Here is a 14,101-nt window from a genome sequence, read left to right on the forward strand (position 1 = left end):
TGCTTCACCAATCACTTTCCACATTGAGTTTTTAGTGAGTTTTGACTGTATTTTCAGTATGCACCAAAAGTGCTGTGCCTTACATTCCCAGCTAAGTGAATGAGATTTATAGAAATCTCATGCCTGCTGTATTTTATGGTTTTTTCTTTTACCTATGGTGCATTTTGGAAATCGACAAGCTTGTCAAATTCCCTTGCACATTTTGTCGAGTTTTCACGTGCAGATCTTTCCCCATAGAATTGCATTAGATGCAAAAAAATTTGTAGGTAAAAAAAAAAAAAAACAAACGCATATGCATTGTCAGTGCATTTCCGATTGTGGAAACAAATTAAATACACATAATCTGTACATGACTGGATCAATAAAGGTTTGTCAATGACAAATCGCAGGCAGTAATAAAAAAATAAAAAATAAAAAAAAAAAGCAGTTTTACTTAAAACATGACACCAAAAAGAGACAAATACCACAGCGCCAAAGAAGAAATAAAAATACATGACAAGGAAACCGCCCAAAGAGTGAGAATGTTCTTTTAACCACTTCAGGGTTTCCAAACACTAAAAAGAAGTGACATGAAGCTGAAACATGTGCACAGCAATATTGTGTTGACGTTGCTGTGCACTATATTCACTTTATGGGGCACCTGAAGAAAAAAAAAAAAAACACCATGTGTTAAGCACATACACTTAAAGGGAATTTGTCACCAGGTTTTTGTCACCTAATCTGAGAGCAGCCTAATGTAGGAGCAGAGACCCCGATTCCAGCTGTGTCACTTACTGGGCTGCTTAGTGTAGTTTTGATAAAATCCCTAATTAATCAGCAGAAGATTATTATTACAGGACTACTTGGCGTGCTGCAGGTAGTCCAGCATATTCATGAGCTCTGTATAACTGCTAGATATGCAGCAGAAAAAAACAGTGATTTTATCAAAATGACAAACAGCTCAGTAAGTGACACATCGCTGGAATCAGGGTCTCTGTTTCTACATTATGCTGCTCTCAGATGGGGGAGAAAAAAACCTGGTGACAGATTCCCTTTAAGTAGTTTTCTAATACACAGCAAAATCCACAATGGGAGTCATTAAATCACTATGGGAAATGTGCTAAAGTCCACATTGAAATAAAAAAGAAAAAAAAAAGTGTGAACTAATTACCCCACCAAGCTTCAAGTTGCAAGACATGTTAGAGGTTACAGAGTTTGGATATTAAGAATGTTCCCATTCACTAACAGAAAGGGTTTTGAAGATTGTGATAATTTGAAATGCAAAGGATTACATTAATCAAAGCTTTCATGCCAGAATTCTGGAGTAAGACCCTGTGCACACGCTGTTGTTTTTGAAGCATTCTTTTGTTTGTTTCTTTTTTAACTCTGCATCAAAATCTGCATGAATCTGCTGAAGCCAGTAAAGTCAATAAAATCCTGAATTTGCAGTGCACATGGTGCGGGTTTTTTTCCATGCGCTTTTGGTGCAGAATTTGATGCAGAAAAAAAATCTGCAGCATGTCAATTGGTCCTGTTTAGCAGCAGTTTTTTACTTTTTCACCCATTGACTTCAATGACATAAAAAACTGAACCAAAACCGCATCTGGTTTTTGACGCTTTTTTTTACCAACATGCAGATTTGGTTGAGAAAATGTCTGCACCAAATCTGCAACGTGTGTGAATAGCCTAAAGGTTTTGACAAGTTACAAAAGGGAAGTGTAACTCCGATTTGAGCCCAAATTTTCCTACTTTTGGCATCTTCACACCGGTCTCTTCCAGCTCTGACAAAATGGGCTCAGCTGAGAAGAAACGGGGACTTTGTGGGAGCGGGACGATACCGCTCGCCTAATTCATGACAAGCGGTGGCATTCCATACTGCAGAAATCTCACTCCAGTGCCTGACTGGAGAGACTCTTCTGGCATAGCGCACGGAGGCATATGCCACTCATCAGAGGCTCCACATTCATGAATCAGGAGTGTCACTCCAGAATGGCCTCAATAAGATTGGGGTGTGAATTGGGCCCATAGTATATCATGATTTTCATTAAACTAGGAATTTTCTTTGCCAATGCTAGAAAATCAGTCATTCATGTCTGTAATTAGATACCAGTTGATTAAACTGAGAACTCCCAGTAGTGGCTCCAGGGGTAAATAGACAGAAGAGGACCCCTGTGCAACCACAGTTCATGGACCAATAGCTCATCAGAGTCTACCTGTCTGTGCCTAACAGCAGCTGTTTCAGAGGTGGGAATGTTTCCCCTTACCTCTTGGGTGTCAATGTTTTGTCTGCCCCTTAAAAGGAACCAGTCACCAGATTTGGCCCCTAAAAGCTGCCGGTCACCAGCAGTGAGCTCTTAAATACAGCATTCTAACTTGCTGTATATAGAAGCGCAGGCCGCTGTGTAGAACGTAAAAATGACTTTATAATACTCACCTAAACGGTTGGTATGGTGCAGACTGGTCGGATGGGTGGCTCCGTTCTCCGGTATCGGCGCCTCCTCTTTCGGACATCTTTGTCCTTCTTCTGAAGCCTGGGTTCATGATGCGTCCTACGTCATGCGCACAATACTTTGACCTGCCCTCCTCAGGGCAGATCAAAGTGCATCTGCGCAGGACCTCAATGCCGACACGTGTGCATGACATAGGACGCGTCATGCACCCCGGCTTCAGAAGAAGGCAGTCAAAGATGGCCGAAAGAGGAGGCTCCGGTACCGGAGAATGGAGACATCCATCTGAGCAGTCTGCACCGCACCGACCTATTAGGTGAGTATTATAAAGTCATTTTTACGTTCTACACAGCGGCCTTGGCTCTTATATACAGCATGGTAGAATGCTGTATATATGAGCCCACAGGTGGTGGCCGCAGCTTATGGGGGCCAAATCTGGTGACCGATTCCCTTTAATAACTTTATATATGGATTGCAATCTTGCAAAGTTCTGCACCCCCAAACCTAGCATAGTTTGGCACAGGAATCTCTATTTTTTTCACTTTGATTGTTCTCTATAGTATGGCTTTTAGAACACCGTGACATAAACAGGCATTCTGGTTATAGAAAAACAAAAGGATATAAATTAAAAAAAAAAAAAAATCATACAAAAAGCCGCCTAATTACTCACCAACACAGAGCACAGAGTCACAAAACCAATATACTCCAGGATGCAACAGGCTCCATGATAAAGGCAGAGGCAGCACAGGTGCAAAATACTGATGGAACAACCAGTCACAAAGCTACCATAGAGGGGGTGGCTTCCTCTTATTAGAAACACACATCGATGAGGTTTATAGTAGGGTAAGGCCGGTTTCACACATCCGGCTTTTCGCCGGTTTGCCGGATCCGGCGCTCTCCCGTATAGACAATACAGTACAGCGACAGCGCTGTAACTTCCGGGTCACATGCGCCGGTCACATGACAGCATGTGACCGGCGCTTGTTGCGCTGTCACTGTACTGTAGTCACTGTATGGGAGAGCGCCGGATCCGGCAAACCGGCGAAAAGCCGGATGTGTGAAACCGGCCTAAGGCTATGTGCGCAAGTCCGTGCTATAAAATCTGCAGCAATTTGGCAGTGCACGTGCGCTTCAAATCGCTGCAGAAACACTGCGTAATGGATGCAGTGATTCTACAGAATAGATTCCGATTCATGCACTCTGGATGCTGCCTCTCCCATAGGCCTCTGCCACACTCACGTGGAAATTACGCCAGTGCCGCGAGACACGTATTTTCCCTGCGTGTTGCGTGTGGTAAGTACGTGTCTCCGGTACGTGCGGTCCACGTGTGTTCTCCGTGCGCTATCCACGATAACACACGGAGAACCAGTAATTTACATACTCACGTGGTCCTCGCTGCTGTCCAGGGTTCTGATCTTCGGCTCCAGCCCCACCCACTCCCCGCTGAGCGGAGGGGCGGAGATTAGCGCCCGTGACCGCACGCCCACCTCCTTTACACGCTCATAACGAGCGGCGGCCGGCAGCAACTGTTTGGAGCGGAAGATTCTGCAGGGCTGGTGGAGGTAACTATGTGTTTTTTTTTAATTTTAAAATAATGACACGTGTTTCTCCGGTGCGTGTCACACGGGACCGCATCCACACTACATCCGTGTGGTACAGGTGCTGGCCGTGTGACACCCGTGATGCTGGAGAACACGTGGACATGTCGGCGTGAGGAACACACGTAAGTACGGAACGGACACACGTTCCGTTCCAAAATACTTACGTGTGTCCAAACCATTATGAAATCATATGTCCACGTGTCTCCGTGCCTCCGGTACGTGAAAAAACTGTCAAACACGTACCGGAGGCACGAACGTGATGATACATTTAGAACCCAAAAAATAAATAAATAAATAAAGACAAAAAAAAACAAATGATCAATTCATCATTTGGGGTTTTGTCTTTTTTTTATTTATTTTTTTATTGTGCTGAAATCTTCCAAATGGTGCACATGGTTCATGAATTTTGTACAAAATAAAAAAAAAAAATCTTCTTCATTTTTGTCTTTAAACTTTTTTTTGTAACTTTTTACTGCACATATTTTGCTAAAATGTAGCACAAAATCCAGACTTACGTAAAATGACTTAGGAGAGCTGGTGTTGGGGGGATGGGGCGGATGGAAAACATTTGTGCAAAAATGTTGAGACTTTTTAACAATTCAGAACTGATGAAACTGACAGAAATATCTGGAAACCCCAAACCCTGTCCACGACTACAAGTATAAAAAAAAATAAATTTAGAGATGAATAAGAACAAATGAAAAACACCAAAAACTTGACAAAAATAATCTGCATATACAATATTGAATTGTGCATTAAGAAGTTGTTAAAGGGAACCTGTCACCAGTTTTTTTTGCTCATGAGCCAATACTATCACTCCACCCGCGTCTGTTCTGCATGCTAAAAAGTGGTATATTATGTCCTGACCCCCCCCCCCATATATCCCCCAAAAATATTTTGAATAGCTGCCACTCTGTATGCAAATGCGACCGGTCCGGTCCGATGGGTGTCTTTGCAGTGGCTCCTGTCCCTCCTCTTCGCTGGTAGTCGCCGTACTCCCGATGTGATTGATGTGGATGATGTGTCCTGCATCATCCACATAGCCGGATAAAATCTCACGCTTGCGCAGGGAGATAATGGTACGCGTAGGCGCACTTTGCTCTGTGCTGCTGCCGATGCATACGCAGTTAGGTTTCAGGCTTTGCCTGCAGCAGGGTAATGCAAAGTGCGCTTGCGCAAAACGCAATCTCTCTGCACAGGCATAAGATTTTGTCTGGCTATGTGGATGATGCACATCAATCACATCTGGGGGATGGCGATTACCAGTGGAGAGGAGGGACAGGAGCCGCTGCAAAGACACCCATCGGACCAGTCACATTTGCATACAGCGAGGGAGCTATTCAAAAGGGTTTTTTGGGCAATATACATATGGTCAGGACTAGTGTTGAGCGGATCCGAACTGTAAAAATCCGGATCCGCGCGGTTTCAGCGTCCGATCCAGGTCCAACCCGGTCGCGGGAATCCGGCTGCACGATCCGGATCCAGGATTTTTTTTTTCTCTCTCTCTATCTCTCTCTCCTCCCAGATCCGCTTCCCATTCACATACATTGGTCCGGATCCCGGATCAGATCCGGACTTCTTTTCCAACCCGCGACGGATCCGCCGGACCCGGATTATTAGAAGTCCGCTCAACTCTAGTCAGGACATAATATACCACTTTTTAGAATGCAGCACAGACGCAGAGTAAGGTGGTAGAATTAGCTCATACACTAAAAAACTGGTGACAGGTTCCCTTTAAACTTCAAGGTGTTGTGCTGTGGATCCATTCTGCTTCACGGGAGGTTTCTGGACTCCCTGAGCTCAGCATATGATAATGTATATAAAATTAATGTATACTTACATGTCTGTACCCGACTAAGACGGTCAAAACTAGTGATAAAGTTTCTAGAGCAGCCTTTCTTTTATTTGCAAGACCTAATTTCTCTGACGCTCTGCTGAAGGAGCTGCGGGCTCAGAGTTAAGTGGGCGTTCCTCTGAAGAAGGTCTGAGCTCTTCATTATATTAGTCCAAGCTGATACCACTTCCTCCCCTGTCTCTCATTCTGAGGCTAATGGAGAGGGGTTTTTTTTAAGATTTTGTTGTGGAGGGTGAAGACAAGGTTATATATATATATATATATATATGTATATATATATATATACCTTGTCTTCACCCTCCACTACAACAAGATCTCATATTATATATATATATATATATATATATATATATATATATATATATATATACTCTGTGTGGGTGTGTGTGTGTGTATATATGTATATATATATATAACATACACTCACAATGTATATATACAGTATATACACACATATGCAGTATATATATATATATATATATATATATATATATATATATATACACACACACACACACACACACACACACACACATATTATATATGTGTGTGTGTATGTCCGGGATTTGCAACCGCACCGTCACAGCTACAGCCACAAAATTTTGCACACTCACTCTTCTGGACCCCGAAAGCGTCATAGGCTATGTTTTGAGGGGAAATTGTAACCCCGCACTTTACAGTTATTCACCAAAAAACCTGCCTCCATTAAAGCGAATGGAGCTGGGAGCCACAGTGCAGCCAGAACTTCAGAAGAATGCGCAGCCACGCCCTTATATGGAATGTTGGCGTGTCACAATGCAGCCAGGGAAAGAGACAGACGCAGACAGGGAAAGAGGCAGACAGACAGGGTAAGAGACAGACACAGACAAAGAGACAGAGACAGACACAGGGAAAGAGAGGGAAAGAGACAGACAGGGTAAGAGACAGACAAAGATAGGTAAAGAGACAGACAAAGAGACAGACACAGGGAAAGAGACAGACATGGAAAGAGACAGATAGGGAAAGTGACAGAGATAGACAGACAGGGTAAGAGACAGATAGGGAAAGTGACAGAGATAGACAGACAGGGAAAGAGTTTGAGACAGACGGAGAAAGAGACAGTCAGACAGAAGGGGAGACAGACATTATAATTACATTTATATCTATTTGTTTTGTGATTTTTGTGTGCAGAATACATTTCTATTTTGTTAACAGCAGTTGTTAACCCGGACGAAGCCGGGTAGTACAGCTAGTATAAAGATATATATATATACACACACATAATGTATATATACAGTATATACACACATATACAGTATATATATATATATATATATATACACATACATATAGATATAATATAGCGCAATGTGGTTGTATAGACAACATATTCTTATTTTTTATGTATCATCAGGCTTGTACAATACTTATTATAGTAGATACTGTATTCCATAATTTAGCTGATTTATTGTACTTATGGTTTCTAGGCTCATTGTGTCTAATTATTCTATTTACTACTCTACGGTTGTTCTGGCTCATTGCAGTTACTCAGAATTGATATTATGTAACTCCTAAGTCTATATCATTATATTTTCAATTCTACCGTTTGTTCCTTTGCATTTTTTTTTACATTACTTTTCTCTTATCTTTTGTGACTTTGTTTAACTGTGACCTTTTTTCTATACTAAAAAAAATTCATTTTTGGAATCATGTAAATTTTTACCCTTTGTTTGCTGATTTATTTTTTTTTTGCCTATCTTTTAGGGCATCCTATAACTTAAAGGGTTATTCCCATCTCCAAGATCCTACCCCCAATATATAGTAGCTGTAATGATTATATTAGCAAATACCTCCTAATTATTGTAGTATAGTTCTCCTGATTAGCTATATCGCTGGCATACTTGGAATATCGGGGACTGTAAGTGATTGGGGTGACCGCCTGGAGATAGCGGGTGTGGTGGAGAGTGTGCAAGAGTGCCCGGAGTTAGTGGGTGGGATCGGAAATAAGCTAATCATTAACAGACTAGGTGGCCCAGAGTTTCCTTTTTAAGTCCAAGTGGTCATGGAGTTCTTTATTGTAGAAGCGTAGGTCTGGGGTTAGGACCCCCATGGCGGGAGGATGCAGGGGGAAAAGGGGTGTAAAGCAAAAGCAACTCCTTGCATAATTCATTAATAACTTAATTATGCAAGGGGGGGGCTTCACCCACCCCTGCACCACACAAACCTTCCCTACCTGGGGGTCTTACCCCCAGACCCCGCTTCTATTTATAAAGAACTCGATGAGCATGTGGACTTAAGCTCACTATCACCACTCTTGCCCGCTGTCTCCGTTCCTTCCACTGTCTCCGGGCATTCACACCCAGTCACTTCCGGTCCCCGATGCTGTAAGTATGCCATGTCACTTACCTCATCTGCAGGGCATTGCAGTAGCAATGTGACAATCTTTGGCCATTTACAAACCTATTCACATGAGGCAACACAATTGATGTGTACAGAATGATTATGATTTATTCATGCTACATAAAGCAACAAATCAGCTGAAGAATGAGCATTTTGCTTGTGGGCTGATCAGCGGGATGTAACCTACTTTTTTCATTACCTTTAACAGATCAGAACATTCTGGCTATGTGCCCACGCTACAGGATTTACCGCGGATTTACCGCGGATTTTGCCGCGGATTTGCCGCGGATTTGCCGAAAATCTGCAGCAGCAGCACTTCCAAGCCATTTCAATAGCATTTTGGAAATGCTGTGTCCATGCTGCGGATTTTTCCGCTGCGGATTTGCCGCGGATTTTGATGTGGAAAAATCTGCAGCATGTCAATTGTTTGGTGCAGATTTGGTGCGGATTTTCTGTTTTGAATGGGGAAAAAAAAAAAAAATAAAATCCGCATCAAAATCCGCGGCAAATCCGCGGCAAATCCGCGGTAAATCCGCGGGTGCGGATTTGCCGCGAAAGTCGCGGATTTTCAGGCAAAAAAATCCGCAGGGACCTTTTACCGTGGACACATAGCCTCTATCTTCTCAAAGACACACAATGTTTTCCAGAAGGAAAAATTAATTTCTATGCTTAGTGATGAGCGAACCTCTCGGTGCTCGGAAGCGTAACGAGCATTTTGATGCTCGGGTGCTCGAAACTCGTTTACAGAGTATAATGGAAGTCAATGGGGAACTCAATATTCTCTCAATAGGTACGTTGAAATTTTATAACCAGAGATCACTTCCTTAGGGGTATAGAAATCTGTCCATTATCATCAGAAGAGTTTATAAGAACGCTAGCTCCCAATTATGAGCCAATGTAAACATGCCAGCGATCCTCTGACAAAATGCTCATAAGTCAGGTTATTAGTTCATTATTGCAGCAAACAAGTTCTTATCAGCAGCATATCGCACTGTGTAACAGGACATCACCATGCTGTACAGGAACAGAACGATATTCTGATTCCATCAGTATTTACAAGCCTGTGTAAATCATCCCTTTTATTTCAGTAGTCCTCCACTTTTTTTACCTTGAGATTCACATTCAGCACCGAGAAAGGGTCGCGAGCCACATTTAGAGCCCCTTAGTAGTGAAAGCCAGATCCTGACCCCCAACCTCCCCCAAACACCTTCCCCAGTAGTGACACCCATTACTGGTATAAAAACAGCCAAAACGTCCCCATAGAAATCGCACTGCAGCACCAGAGATTCCCACTTTTTCCCCATCATGCACTCCCCACCACACTGTTATGTGGCGCGCCTGAGGCTTCAGTCGCCACAGGGTATTGCACCTCACTTAAGGTGTGGTACTCATCCTAGGTTCGGAGGAGGTCGGTACCGGTTCCATATCCATTCATTCCATTCAATCAGTAGGTTGCCCTCCCCTCTGGGGATTGGTCTAGAATCGGGTCTTAAGGATGCTATGCAAACACTGGGGCTTCCACCCACTAGCGACAGGGACTCAGGGGAGGAGCGACCACCAAAGGGAAGTAGGAGGACATTGACACATACACAGACAGGGAGTTGGTTTGCAGAAGCCGACAGGAGAGGAGCTGGTTTACCGGTAGCTCCTGTGGGACAGGAGAAAACATGGTTGCTGAGGGGAGAGCTTCATTGCTCCCTTGGAACCGGTGCAGTTAGGGTGCAGAGACCTAAGGTGGCGTAGACTTCATGTTGCTCCACCAGTATCTTCCGGACAGGGGGATTTCACGTCCCTCTGGCCACCACAAGATCCCAGAGCACAATGGCAAATAGAGCCCTGAGCCACGATCACAGTCAGTCCCCAAAAAGGACTTGCGCTGCCTGCAAATGGGACGGGACCTAAATGACAACTACAGGAGACCCTGTGTAGCTTCAAGCCGCAGGGACCCACTCACACAGCACAAGGAGGAAGGGTCCACAGACTACCGCACCGGTTCTGACCTCCGACTTACCCGGGATCGGCTGGGGCCCATCAAGGCAGGAACCGGCATACAGTGAGTAAAGACCTGGAACTGCAACCACTGTGTCAGCCTGTCCTTGCTGTCGCCGTCGCCCTGCACTCCGGCGCCAATAGCCACTACTACCACCATCACCCTCCCTGGGGCAAGACTCTGCCTCTGGGGAGTCGAACCATCTGAGCTGTAACACCATCCGCCCCAGAGGACAGCAGTGGCCGCAAAATCTCTGTCCGCACTCCACAGGTGGCGTCACGAGACAACTACAACTTCCAACATCTCTAATCCTCTCATCCCATCATCCATTCCCCCTTTTGTAGACACCTCGGGGCCACGAAACCGGGCAGGCCACCGCGACATCCCTCTCCACCACCGGCCTGGTGACGAGTATAAAGAAACCCCGGCCCCGTGGGGTGCTCCAGTTCCACCCAGCTTCAAACAACCCTTTGACTGGCAATAACTAATATTATCCTATCTCCATCTTATCATACTTAGTGTAGCTCTCCAACCCTTAAACCAGTATAGGTGCATCTAGATCTGTTCTTCTGTGCATGACTACTCACAAAAGTAACCATCTGAAGACCTGTTCTTCATATCTGTTTGTTAGACCTGGTGCTGATAAAAAGATGAGGCCAGGTGCGTGGGCCAGGCCCCAACGTGGTGGTGAACCTCTGCTTCGGCTTGGCCACTCTCTGCTTGGCTCATGCCCTGGTCCCCTTCACAGAGCAGGGGGAAAGGGGTTGTTGTTGGCAGGGTTCCTGATGGTGTGTGTGGACTTTCAAACCAGGAACTTCCCGTCAGGGATTAATGGACACTGGTACTACCGCTGCTGTTCCACTGCCCTCTCCCTCACTATCTCACACCATGGTTCCACTCAGTAAAGTCATGGCGTCCTGTACGGCCATGGTCACCTTCAACTCTTGGGATCCCGCTCCTGCTAGTGGTTTCTGACCTTTGTTGGACAAAGTTAGTCTACTGGGTTTCTCTGTGCTCCCCTGTTCACCCAAGTCTATGCCAGCACTCCGCTATAGGACTGCTGGAAAGAGTTGCACCCGAGTTGCCCGGGTTGACTTCTGGTTCTCCCTACGGTGGGATAAGTGTACTCTGCTGTCTCGTCCTGCACTTGCTGCTCTAAGGGTCTGTGCGCACTGGGAAATTTGTGTTTCTTAAGAAAAATCCGCACCCTCTGGCAGAATTCCATACCCGCGGCAAAAAACCCACCCAAAATCCGCATGCGGTTTTATTACGGTTTGTTGCAGTTTTGCTGCGATTTTTCCGTGGGTAGGTCCCTGCGGTTTTTAATCATTATCTATGGCAATACCGGAAAAGAAATGGCATGCTACTTATATTTGCTGCAGAAATTCTGCAGCAAAACCTGTAGGGAAAAAAAACGCAGTGTGCGCACAGCATTTTGGATTTCCCATAGATTTTGCTGGGAAAGGACTGCAGAAAGGTTATGAACAACTGCACCTTTTCTGCAGCAAAAACCGTGGCAAAAAACTCAGTGTGCGCACAGGGCGTAATACTGGTCTTGGGCCATGCCACAGCTACCCCGATCTCTGGGCCTCTAGTGTTCAGAAACCTGCATAGAACTGTTCTCAACTTGACTCTAAATCAACTCTACATCTATTTTGCCTCCACATGCATGACTATATTATATTTACCTCATCTGAGAGCAGCCTAATGTAGAGACAGAGACCCTGATTCCAGCGATGTGTCACTTACTGAGCTGTTTGCTGTCATTTTGATAAAATCAATGTTTTCTCTGCTGCAGTTATACAGAGCTCATAAATATGTTGGACTACCTGCAGCATGCTAAGTAGTCCTGCAATGATGATCTGCTGATTAATCAGGGATTTTATCAATACTACACTAAGCAGCTCAGTAAGTGACACATCGCTGGAATCAGGTTCTCTGCCCCTATGTTATGCTGCTCTCAGATTAGGTGGTAAAAACATGGTAACAGATTCCCTTTAAGTGCACATGGTGTTTTTTTGTTTTCAGGTTCCCCATAAAGTGAATATAGTGCACTGACCCTGCCACCTCAAATACCTTGCTAAGGAGCAGTACCTAAAAACCAGCCACTAGTTGGCCACATACATAAAACAAGCATTAAGACACTATTCACATCAACACTATTTAAATCATTGTCTTGTGGTGATGATTGACGCCGTCAAGGCGGGGACTTCAAAGCCCAGCACCCCCTTACACTAGGCGATCATACATTTATTGTCTATTCCATGGGTATGGGACAAATCCTATAATGATAGATTATTAGACTATCTATAGGATGCCCTGTTAGTAGGTGCAAGTAAGGATATTTTTGATTATGAACCCTTGAAATGAGGAGTCTGCTACCTGGAGAAGCTAGAACATGAAACATTTTGCAACTCCAACTGAGCCCTAAGTTATTTAGTTCCATAAATGCTGCCAATCTCCCGACTGCAGACGAGCGTATGATAAATCATTTGAGGTTCATCAGACAATTGTCATCTGAGTTACAGCCATGTGACTGGTTTTTTATGTCCTTGTGCAATCTACTATATGTTTATACATCTACATGGAAAAATATACACAATTAAATAATGTTTCCTAAGTAAACAATAAAATTCTATCTGTAAAAATTGGACGCCACATGGAGGTTCTGCGTGGCATGATTCCTTTTTTTTTTTTACGCACCCATAGACTTGAATGGATGAGTCTCACCAAAGAGAATAGTGCATAATGGCGATTTTATTTTTTATTTTCACACTGTCGCACAAAGAGAAAATCGTTCATCAAAACAGCCCTATTGCGTCAGCGTACTGTCCGTGTGCTATCCGATCAAAAATCAAACAAAACATGTCTGATTAAGGCTGCTTTCACACATCCATTTTTTGCTGAGTGGCACAATACGGCGCTTTGCAGAAAAAAACGCAACAGTTTTTTTTGCCGTCGTTGCGTTTTTTCCGCATAGACTTGCATTAGCGCTGTATTGTGCCGCATGGCCTTGCGTTGCGTCAGTTTTTTGCCGGATGCGGCATATTTAACCCATGCAGCAGCCGGATGGAACATTGCCTGGCACGTTTTTTTGTGCGGCGAAAAAAAACACATTGCGACGTGATGTGGCGCAATTTATAATGCAAGCCTATGGACGCCGGATGCGGCGTCCTGCGGCAAAAAATGCATCCGGCCTCCGGATGCGTTTTTTTGCACTGCGCATGCTCAGTATCAAGCTGCATCCGTCAAAAAACGGACGGGCCGCATGGAAAAACGCATGCAATGGATCCGTTTTTTTCGCCGCATCTGTTGCATAGGTTTTTGAGCCGGATTGAGCCGCACTGCAAAAACCGGATGTGTGAAAGCAGCCTTATACATCTGCATGAGTGCTGGAACACAGGAATATTTCGTGCCTCTTTATTATGTCATTCCTTATTGAAGAGGATCCTTTCTACCAAGGTTCCTACTTTCTCAGGGCTTTAAACACATGGAGCAATGGACAATCCCTGCTACAAGAATATCCAGGTCTTACGTTTTTAATCATTTACTGTTATTAAGAACAGAAAGGGGACGACAGGGCGGTGGTTGAGATGCACATGCTCTGTAAATCATTTATTCAGCACTGAATGTTACATGCTAATAATCCTAATCTTTCCACCTGGATTGTGAGCCACATCTTGTCCTTTTGTCCTTTTGGTTTGGCCAAGCTCAGCTTCATTATAAAGCCAACGAATCACTTCATATAACTCCCACATTATTCAGAAACACACAATGGATTAGGATGCAATTTTTTTATTATTATTACAGATAGAGCTGTTTATTTTAAAGTGTGTGTGCATGTATGTAT

The 14,101-nt window shown here is 44.1% G+C and overlaps 1 protein-coding gene across 4 annotated transcripts in view; it reads right to left on the reverse strand.

Annotated features, from left to right (window-relative positions):
* LOC142254544 (alpha-1,6-mannosyl-glycoprotein 4-beta-N-acetylglucosaminyltransferase-like) overlaps window positions 1-14,101 on the reverse strand; it is a 48,640-nt gene that overhangs the window by 14,594 nt on the left and 19,945 nt on the right. The window contains exon 1 of one of the 4 annotated variants that reach the window (XM_075325652.1): window positions 5,868-5,926. The exons of the other annotated variants lie outside the window; for them this stretch is intronic. The gene's annotated coding sequence lies outside the window, so the exon portion shown is untranslated. Of the gene's footprint in view, window positions 1-5,867; window positions 5,927-14,101 lie in introns of those variants that run through there. 4 annotated transcript variants of the gene reach the window in all.

The sequence above is a fragment of the Anomaloglossus baeobatrachus genome, chromosome 10, assembly GCF_048569485.1.
Source record: "Anomaloglossus baeobatrachus isolate aAnoBae1 chromosome 10, aAnoBae1.hap1, whole genome shotgun sequence".
In the NCBI taxonomy this organism is placed as follows: domain Eukaryota; kingdom Metazoa; phylum Chordata; class Amphibia; order Anura; family Aromobatidae; genus Anomaloglossus; species Anomaloglossus baeobatrachus.